Genomic DNA, 11,883 nt, shown 5'->3' on the forward strand with positions numbered 1-11,883 from the left:
CTAAATTTATCTTGTCTTTAGTCTTCTAAAAAACATTGTAATATTTTAGCTCTTTATTAATAACCAATAAAATGTAGATTGAACATAGTAAATTGCTAGGCTAGAGCTATTACATTAAAGTATAATTCTGGGAGGCAGTGTGAGAGGAAAGAATGCTAGCTTTAGTGTCAGGACTTGAGTCAATTCCCTAGTTCAATCATTTACAAACTAGGTGACCCTAACCATTTAACTTCTCTTGGCCTCTGTGAAATGAAGGGATTGGACAAGATGACCACTCATATTCCTTCTAGTTTTTAAATCTTTGAACTTCTGATATATTAAGTCCTTTTCAGTTCTAAAGCTCTGAGACCATGAATGCTTTGAAGATATGCTAGTTCTTCTAAGTAGACTGTCTATTTTATTGGGTATATGAGGACAGCTAGGTAACACAATGGATAGAACACAGGTTCTGAAATCAGAAAGACCAGAATTCAAATATGGCCTCAGGCTTAGTAAGTCACACTAGTCATGTGACTCTTGGCAAGTTTTTTTTTTTTTTCCTCTTTCCTCATCTGCAAAATGATTGCTGAAGGAAATTACATCACTCCAGTATCTCTGCAAAGAAAACCCCAAATAGAGTCATTAAGTGTTGGACATTATTGAAAAAATTACTAAACATATTGGGCATATGAAGGAAGAGTCTTGGACACTCACAGGTGTTGTCTACTCATTGTTGTCTCTTAGGTCACATATAGCCTACATTGTCTTCAGTTAGATGCCAGGAAAATATCTAGAACATATCTGATTCAGTTTTTCATTAAAACCTACATATATACATATATATATATAATTTATGTTTCTATCAATTCAGGGGCAGAGAAGGGGAGGAGTTTGTTTGGATTATGGAGATAAAAAGCCTAAATATGTCATTTTCCAACACAATGAGGTCATATAGAAACATGACCTACCCTCCAAATAAATGCAATTCTTTTTAAGATTAATTCTGAAAAAGAAATAAAACTATTTAAGTTTCTTCCTTTTCCTCTTGTTTTCTTTATTTGGGGAAATTTCCTGTCACAGTCCTTGGAATTCTACATAATATTGTATAAAATGACTGGCAACAAGCAGTTCTTTCTAACTCAGAAGGGATTTCCAATCTAATGGAAGAAGCTGGAATAAAATCTTTGAATAACACATAAAGACAGGTCTGTCCACTTCTGCTGCTACTATTACTCTACCCCCTTCAAATTGCAAGGATCTAAGTCTTACAAACACTTACATGCCTATACACATTTGGCGATTCAAATGAAAATTTATCACATCCTTGCTAAGATAAGACATCAGAACAGGATTCTAGTAGATTTCAATGATTATTAAAAAGGAAAAGGATGGGGAAAAAAATCCCCCCCCCAAAAAAAAATCATTTTTCTTGGGCAAGTGAGCAAAGACAACTAATAATGTTTGAATTTGAATCCTCAAACAACTCATAGAGTTTACAGACCTAGTAAGATTATAGAGTTGAGGTAACTAGATGGCACAGTAGATAGAGATGTCAGGAAAACCTGAATTCAAATGTAAGCTTAGGCAATCATTACATGTATGATCCTGAGCGAAAATCAGTTAACTTCTCTTTGCTTTAGTTTCCCCAATCATAAAATGGGTGAAATAGCAGTATGTATGCACCTCATAGAGCTATGAGAATGCAATGAGAAAATAATATTTTAAAATTACTTAGCTCAGTTCCTAGCACATAGTAGATACTCTATAAATGCTTATTTCCTTCTCCCTCTCTTAAGATATCATGCAGAAAAGGTGTTCTTTTCTATAGTTATTATTTTTTTAGCTAATCAGCCTCACCAGCAGTTAACTAAATTGCTTCTTCCTCTACATACCAACAGGAAAATGCTAAGTCTGTCAAAAAAAAAAAAAAAAAAAAAAAAAAAAAGGAAACCTCAGAGAATAAAAGTCTTCCTCTCTGTGTATGTCCAAGATCATAAATTTAGTAATTAGGAGATCAAAGATTTGAATTTGGTTCTTCTAATTCCAAATCCAGAATTCTACTGCTCCATTCAAAAAGATAGACAAAAACAAAAACAAAAAGGAAACAAACAAACAAAAAACCCTTTCCTTCTTTGGTCTCCACAAGAGAACCATATCATTTCTTAAACTGGGAGGGGAAAATATGTATTTTTCGTCTTGGTTTATTATTTTTTATCTCTTTTTTAATCTTTTTTTTTTCTCTCTCCCTACATCAAATCTATTTTTTTTTTGGTAAAATTCCTGTTAAATAGTCTCCCAGATCGTAGCCGTCTCTGCGGGGAGAGCTTCGCTACAGGTTTGGAACCTGCAGCAAGTCAACAGCCCAGCAGAGAAGCTAAAAACACCGGGGCTGAAGAATACAACCGCAAACAGCTGGAGTCTCTCAGGACCTGCCCCCCCCTCCTTCCCCCCCCTCAGTGACTCAGCACGCTTTGGGATCTCAGAGCGCAGGCGCAGCACAGTCCTGCTAGTGCCTCACTGCTGCCACCTGCAGTCTGTAGAGGAAGCTCGATAACACACCCAGCCCCCCCCCCCCCCAAAGAAAGACTCCAGTTTTTTCTGTTTTTCTTTGGTAGTTTATCTCTGATTAATGGACAGAATGAGCAAGAAGCTGAAGAGGACTTTAACCCTTGACAGCTTCTATACAGATAGAGAGCAGACTCTAAATCCTGAGGAGACTAAAAACAGGCAGTCCCCAGGTGATTCCCCAAAGGAGGAAATCATCTGTTCCTCAGCACAGATGAACCTCATAGAAGTGATTAAAAAGGCTCTCACAAGGGAGCTAGAAGAAAAATGGGGAAAGCAGAGTGAGGCTTGGGAAAAGGAGAGGGAGGCTTGGGAAAAGGAGAGGGAGGCTTGGCAAAAGAGCCTGGAGAAAGTTAAAGAGAGAGTGGATAAAGAAGTAAAATCCTTGAAAAATAGGATTAGTGAACTGGAAACAGAAAACAGCTCTCTAAAAAACAAAATTGGCGAAATGGAAAAAAATTCCACAGAACAAAAGAACTCAATTGGACAATTAGAGAAAGATTTTAAAAAAGTGAGTGAAGAGAATACTTCACTGAAAATCAGAATTGAACAAGTGGAATTGAATGACTCGAGGAGACAAGAAGAATCAGTCAAGCAAATCCAAAAAAATCAAACAATGGAGAAAAATGTGAAATACCTTCTGGGGAAGACAACAGACCTGGAAAACAGATCCAGGAGAGACAATCTGAGAATCATTGGACTCCCAGAAAAACATGATGAAAAAAAGAGCCTGGACACTGTCTTCCAGGAAATTATCAAAGAGAACTGCCCAGAAGTCATAGGAACAGAGGAAAAAATAAACATTGAAAGGATTCATCGATCACCCACTGAAAGGGATCCTAAAATCAAAACACCAAGGAATATAGTGGCCAAATGCCAGAACCCTCAGGTGAAAGAAAAAATATTGCAAGCGGCTAGAAAAACCCAATTCAAGTATCAAGGAGCCACAATAAGGATCACCCAGGATCTGGCAGCATCCACATTAAAAGATCGAAGGGCCTGGAATATGATATTCCGAAAGGCTAAGGAACTTGGTATGCAACCAAAAATAACTTACCCAGCGAGAATGAGCATCTTTTTCCAGGGAAGAAGATGGACATTCAACGAAGTAAGCGAATTTCATCTATTTCTGATGAAAAAACCAGAACTTAACAAAAAGTTTGATCTACAAATATAGAACTCAAGAGAAATCTAAAAAGGTAAAGATTAATCTTGGGAACTATATTTTGACTATATAGATGTATAAAGAATACATGTATACCTTGCTCTAGAAATTGATGTGGAAAGGACATTGTACCAGAAAAAGGGTAAAGTGGGGGTAGTACATCTCATGAAGAGGCATAGGAAACCTATTATATCTGAGAGAAAGAATGGAGGGGGATGAATATAGTGGGTATCTTACTGCCTTCAGAATTGGCTTTAAGTGAAAAATCTTAAGACATATTCAATCTATGGTGAAACTTCTCCCATCTCATTGAAAAGTGAGAAGGGAAAAGTGGAAAGGGAAGGAATAAGCTAAGCGGAAGGGAATACGGGAACTGGAGGGAAAGGGGTAAGATAGGGGGAGGAACTCTAAGGCGGGGGGAGGGACACTAAAAAGGGAGGGCTGTGAGAAGTAAGGAGTGCTCACAAGCTTAATACTTGGAAGGGGGGGAAAGGGGAAAGAAGGGAGGAAAGCATAAACCGGGGTTAACAAGATGGCAAGTAATACAGAATTGGTCATTCTAACCATAAACGTGAACGGGGTAAACTCCCCCATAAAGAGGAAGCGGTTAGCAGAATGGATTAAAAGCCAGAATCCTACAATATGTTGTTTACAGGAAACACACCTGAAGCGGGGAGATACATGCAGGTTAAAGGTAAAAGGTTGGAGCAAAATCTACTATGCTTCAGGTGAAGTCAAAAAAGCAGGGGTAGCCATCCTGATCTCAGATCAAGCTAAAGCAAAAATTGACCTAATTAAAAGAGATAAGGAAGGACACTATATCTTGCTAAAGGGTAGCATGGATAATGAAGCACTATCTATATTAAACATATATGCACCAAGTGGGGTAGCATCTAAATTCTTAAAAGAGAAACTAAGAGAGCTGCAAGAAGAAATAGACAGTAAAACTATAATAGTGGGAGATCTTAACCTTGCACTCTCAGAATTAGATAAATCAAACCAGAAAATAAATAAGAAAGAAGTCAAAGAGGTAAACAGAATACTAGAAAAGCTAGATATGATAGATCTCTGGAGAAAATGTAATGGAGACAGAAAGGAATACACTTTCTTTTCAGCAGTTCATGGAACCTATACAAAAATTGACCATATATTAGGACATAAAAACCTCAAACTCAAATGCAGTAAGGCAGAAATAGTAAATGCATCCTTTTCAGACCACGATGCAATGAAAATTACATTCAACAAAAAAGCAGGGGGAAGTAGACCAAAAAATAATTGGAAACTAAATAATCTCATACTAAAGAATGATTGGGTAAAACAGCAAATCATAGACATAATTAATAACTTCACCCAAGAAAACGATAATAATGAGACATCATACCAAAATGTATGGGATGCAGCCAAAGCGGTAATAAGGGGAAATTTCATATCTCTAGAGGCCTATTTGTGTAAAATAGAGAAAGAGAAGGTCAATGAATTGGGTTTGCAATTAAAAATGCTAGAAAAGGAACAAATTAAAAACCCCCAGTCAAACACTAAACTTGAAATTCTAAAAGTAAAAGGTGAGATCAATAAAATTGAAAGTAAAAAAACTATTGAATTGATTAATAAAACTAAGAGTTGGTTCTATGAAAAAACCAACAAAATAGACAAACCCTTAGTAAATCTGATTAAAAAAAGGAAAGAGGAAAATCAAATTGTTAGTCTTAAAAATGAAAAGGGAGAACTCACCACTAACGAAGAGGAAATTAGAGCAATAATTAGGAGTTACTTTGCCCAACTTTATGCCAATAAATTCGACAACTTAAATGAAATAGAAAAATACCTCCAAAAATACAGCTTGCCCAAACTAACAGAGGAAGAAGTAAATATCCTAAACAGTCCCATCTCAGAAAAAGAAATAGAACAAACTATCAATCAACTCCCTAAGAAAAAATCCCCAGGACCAGATGGATTTACATGTGAATTCTACCAAACATTTAAAGAACAATTAACTCCAATGTTATATAAACTATTTGAAAAAATAGGGATTGAAGGAGTCCTACCAAACTCCTTTTATGACACAGATATGGTACTGATACCTAAACCAGGTAGGCTGAAAACAGAGAAAGAAAATTATAGACCAATCTCCCTAATGAATATTGATGCTAAAATCTTAAATAAAATATTAGCAAAAAGATTACAAAAAATTGTCACCAGGATAATACACTATGACCAAGTAGGATTTATACCAGGAATGCAGGGCTGGTTCAATATTAGGAAAACTATTAACATAATTGACTATATCAATAACCAAACAAACAAAAACCACATGATCATCTCAATAGATGCAGAAAAAGCATTTGATAAAATCCAACATCCATTCCTAATAAAAACACTTGAGAGCATAGGAATAAATGGACTTTTCCTTAAAATAGTCAGGAGCATATATTTAAAACCATCAGTAAGCATCATATGCAATGGGGAAAAACTGGAATCTTTCCCAGTAAGATCTGGAGTGAAGCAAGGTTGCCCACTATCACCATTATTATTTAATATCGTATTAGAAACACTAGCCTCGGCAATAAGAGTCGAGAAAGATATAAAAGGAATTAGAGTAGGCAATGAGGAAACCAAACTATCACTCTTTGCAGATGATATGATGGTATACCTAGAGAACCCCAGAGATTCTACCAAAAAGCTATTGGAAATAATTCATAATTTTAGCAAAGTAGCTGGCTACAAAATAAATCCCCATAAATCCTCAGCATTTTTATACATCACCAACAAAACCCAACAGCAAGAGATACAAAGAGAAATTCCATTCAGAATAACTGTTGATACCATAAAATATTTGGGAATCTATCTACCAAAGGAAAGTCAGGAATTATATGAGCAAAATTATAAAAAAGTCTCCACACAAATAAAGTCAGACTTAAATAATTGGAAAAATATTAAGTGCTCTTGGATCGGCCGAGCGAACATAATAAAGATGACAATACTCCCTAAACTAATCTATTTATTTAGTGCTATACCAATCAGACTTCCAAGAAAATATTTTATTGATCTAGAAAAAATAACAACAAAATTCATATGGAACAATAAAAAGTCGAGAATCTCAAGGGAATTAATGAAAAAAAATCAAATGAAGGTGGCCTAGCTGTACCTGATCTAAAATTATATTATAAAGCAGCAGTCACCAAAACCATTTGGTATTGGCTAAGAAATAGATTAGTGGATCAGTGGAAAAGGCTAGGCTCACAAGACAGAATAGTCAACTATAGCAATCTAGTGTTTGACAAACCCAAAGCCCCTAACTTCTGGGAAAAGAATTCATTATTTGATAAAAACTGCTGGGATAATTGGAAATTAGTATGGCAGAAATTAGGCATGGACCCACACTTAACACCATATACCAAGATAAGATCAAAATGGGTCTATGACCTAGGCATAAAGAACGAGACTATAAATAAATTAGAGGAACATAGAATAGTTTATCTCTCAGACTTGTGGAGGAGAAAGAAATTTGTGACCAAAGATGAACTAGAGACCATTACTGATCACAGAATAGAAAATTTCGATTACATCAAATTAAAAAGCCTTTGTACAAATAAAACTAATGCAAACAAGATTAGAAGGGAAGCAACAAACTGGAAAACATTTTCACAGTTAAAGGTTCTGATAAAGGCCTCATTTCCAAAATATATAGAGAACTGACTCAAATTTATAAGAAATCAAGCCATTCTCCAATTGATAAATGGTCAAAGGATATGAACAGACAATTTTCAGAGGATGAGATTGAAACTATTACCACTCATATGAAAGAGTGTTCCAAATCATTATTGATCAGAGAAATGCAAATTAAGACAACTCTGAGATACCACTACACACCTGTCAGATTGGCTAAGATGACAGGAAAAAATAATGATGAATGTTGGAGGGGATGCGGGAAAACTGGGACACTAATGCATTGTTGGTGGACTTGTGAACGAATCCAACCATTCTGGAGAGCAATCTGGAATTATGCCCAAAAAATTATCAAAATGTGCATATCCTTTGATCCAGCAGTGTTTCTATTGGGCTTATATCCCAAAGAAATACTAAAGAAGGGAAAGGGACCTGTATGTGCCAAAATGTTTGTAGCAGCCCTGTTTGTAGTGGCTAGAAACTGGAAAATGAATGGATGCCCATCAATTGGAGAATGGCTGGGTAAATTGTGGTATATGAATGTTATGGAATATTATTGTTCTGTAAGAAATGACCAGCAGGATGAATACAGAGAGGCTTGGAGAGACCTACATGAACTGATGCTAAATGAAATGAGCAGAACCAGGAGATCATTATACACTTCGACAACGATATTGTATGAGGACATATTTTGATGGAAGTGGATTTCTTTGACAAAGAGACCTGAGTTCCAATTGATAAATGACGGACAGAAGCAGCTACACCCAAAGAAAGAACACTGGGAAACGAATGTGAACTATCTGCATTTTTGTTTCTCTTCCCGATTATTTATACCTTCTGAATCCAATTCTCCCTACGCAACAAGAGAACTGTTCGGTTCTGCAAACATATATTGTATCTAGGATATACTGCAACATATCCAACATATAAAGGACTGCTTGCCATCTAGGGGAGGGGGTGGAGGGAGGGAGGGGAAAAAAAATCGGAACAGAAATGAGTGTAAATATAATGTAATTATTAAATAAAAAAATTAAAAAAAAAAAAAAGTTTCTTCCTTTTCCTCTTGTTTTCTTTATTTGGGGAAATTTCCTGTCACAGTCCTTGGAATTCTACATAATATTGTATAAAATGACTGGCAACAAGCAGTTCTTTCTAACTCAGAAGGGATTTCCAATCTAATGGAAGAAGCTGGAATAAAATCTTTGAATAACACATAAAGACAGGTCTGTCCACTTCTGCTGCTACTATTACTCTACCCCCTTCAAATTGCAAGGATCTAAGTCTTACAAACACTTACATGCCTATACACATTTGGCGATTCAAATGAAAATTTATCACATCCTTGCTAAGATAAGACATCAGAACAGGATGCTAGTAGATTTCAATGATTATTAAAAAGGAAAAGGATGGGGAAAAAAATCCCCCCCCCAAAAAAAATCATTTTTCTTGGGCAAGTGAGCAAAGACAACTAATAATGTTTGAATTTGAATCCTCAAACAACTCATAGAGTTTACAGACCTCGTAAGATTATAGAGTTGAGGTAACTAGATGGCACAGTAGATAGAGATGTCAGGAAAACCTGAATTCAAATGTAAGCTTAGGCAATCATTACATGTATGATCCTGAGCGAAAATCAGTTAACTTCTCTTTGCTTTAGTTTCCCCAATCATAAAATGGGTGAAATAGCAGTATGTATGCACCTCATAGAGCTATGAGAATGCAATGAGAAAATAATATTTTAAAATTACTTAGCTCAGTTCCTAGCACATAGTAGATACTCTATAAATGCTTATTTCCTTCTCCCTCTCTTAAGATATCATGCAGAAAAGGTGTTCTTTTCTATAGTTATTATTTTTTTAGCTAATCAGCCTCACCAGCAGTTAACTAAATTGCTTCTTCCTCTACATACCAACAGGAAAATGCTAAGTCTGTCAAAAAAAAAAAAAAAAAAAAAAAAAGGAAACCTCAGAGAATAAAAGTCTTCCTCTCTGTGTATGTCCAAGATCATAAATTTAGTAATTAGGAGATCAAAGATTTGAATTTGGTTCTTCTAATTCCAAATCCAGAATTCTACTGCTCCATTCAAAAAGATAGACAAAAACAAAAACAAAAAGGAAACAAACAAACAAAAAACCCTTTCCTTCTTTGGTCTCCACAAGAGAACCATATCATTTCTTAAACTGGGAGGGGAAAATATGTATTTTTCGTCTTGGTTTATTATTTTTTATCTCTTTTTTAATCTTTTTTTTTCTCTCTCCCTACATCAAATCTTTTTTTTTTTTTGGTAAAATTCCTGTTAAATAGTCTCCCCAAGAAATGCAGAAAAGTCTTTGGGAGTTTTTCAGTATTTGTTCAAGTCTTGGTCTGAGGATGATTTGGATCTTTTTCTTTTTCTTTTTTTTTTTATCATCAGCTATCATTAAAAACTAATCCACATTCTAAAATTGTTAATGCCATATGTGTCATTGATTTCCATCTTGCCAATTAAGTAAAGGTTACCGCCTGGACGCTTTAGAGATTGCTTCTCTCCCTAGGCACCATCGCCAGTGATTGAGATGATCCAGCTTACTTCTTCCCATAAACCCCAAATTCCCTCTTCATTTCAAATGACCCATAATGAGGAGTTTTGTTGTGGGGAGGGAACTTACTTCAGTAGGATTTTATGAAATCCAAAACAACAGCTCCAATTTCTCTTCCTTTCACAGCACATTGTCAAGATGAATTAAAACCTTTTGTTTTTGTTTTGTTTTTATTCTCTCTTTCTGGGAAGTAGTGCTTGCCTGAGAGTAAGAATTATATGAGGCATTTAAATTACACTTTCAGGCTTATTCCCCCACTAACAAGGTCAGAATTATCTAAAGCACATTTTACAGTGTATCCCTTTATCAATAGGACCAAAATTCAGATCTACTTTATCCAAGCTGGTGCTATGTTTGTATCAATTAAACTACAAAACCGAGGACAGAATGAAATTAAATATACTTTTTACCTTTTAATACCACTAAAGATCTTGAGGGCAGCTAGATGGTGTAACAAATGGAGCACCAGGCTAAAAATCAGGAAAAGCTGTGTTTAAATACATTCTCATACATTTACTAGTTGTGTGACCCTAGACAAGTCACATAGTCCCCTTTTCTTAGGTTTTCAAGTAAAGCTAATGATTTTGCAGAGCCTTCCTTCACTTAAATCTAAATCAATCGCATGTCATAACATCACCTCCCTGATATTATAGTCCTCATCAAAAATGAAGAACAAGCAACAACAATCTCATCTGTAAAACAAGCTGAAAAAGAAAACATCAAACCACTATAGAACCTTAGCAGAAAAAAACCCCAAAATGGGATCACAGAGAGTTAGGCACAATGAAACCATTCAGCAACAATAGCAAAAAGATCTTGTTTCTTTTCAGCATAGGGAATTGGCTTTTACATGGCATTTATAAAGTTGGATATTAGAAAGATTTCCCAAGAAAGGAAATTAACTTTCTTTAATATTAGCAGGATCATAATGCTCAATGATATATTAATCAGTATGTATCTATTCCTGAGCAAACAGTATATAAGTGAGTTCCATCCATACTTTAATAATACAAGTATGAAGTCTTGGAGAATATCAATTTTATTATATACTTTATTAAAGCTTAAATTTTCACTAAGCCTTTTGTGAGATCCTTTCTATCATAATATCTTATGTTTCACTAAGCCTTTTGTGAGATCCTCTCTATCATAATATCTTATAACTGAAAGGGTCTTTAGGATCATTTAGCCCAGGAGTATTCTAGTAGATATATGATGACCATCACTCCTGGCAAAAGAAAATATACCCACAACATGCTTTTAAGTTCCGTGTGCATTCTTAACATTTTCTGTATTGCTTTCTTAAATTCAGACAATCAATGAAGCTGTAAATCAAGCCCTAGTTTATAAATATTTGCAAATTTACAACATATAAATGGCTCTCACTGAAAACTTAACAATCAATTTTCACAAACTGGTATGGGTTGGCTCCAGTACACCAATGATCTAGCACAGCCTTTTCATTTTACTCAGGAGGAAATGATAGGGACAAGGGACATGAAAAGGCTAGAATTAGAAGCCCTGTGTCCTGATGGTTAATGCAGTTACTGTTGAGAATAACAACAATAAAAATAATATGATCATCACTTATGCAAAAGTTTGCAAAGCATTTTACAGATGTTATTTCATTTGAGTTCCAAAACCTCTTTGGGATGTAAACATTAGAGGCATATAATATTTATTATCATATTATTATTAATTGTTATTAATTTAGTATAATACAAATATATTTATTAATAATTAAATTGGTATTACTATTAAGCATAATTATGAACAATAATACTTGCTGTTGATGTTGCTGATAATTATTGTTTTTATCAGTTCACAGTTAGCTGAAAACAGGATCTTGTAGCAACAGAGATAATGGACCACTGGGTACGTGAAGACCCTAGGTATTTGAGAAGTAGAGGGAACACTGATAAAAGGATGCTT

This window comes from Antechinus flavipes, chromosome 3 (assembly GCF_016432865.1).
Source record: "Antechinus flavipes isolate AdamAnt ecotype Samford, QLD, Australia chromosome 3, AdamAnt_v2, whole genome shotgun sequence".
Classification (NCBI taxonomy): Eukaryota; Metazoa; Chordata; class Mammalia; order Dasyuromorphia; family Dasyuridae; genus Antechinus; species Antechinus flavipes.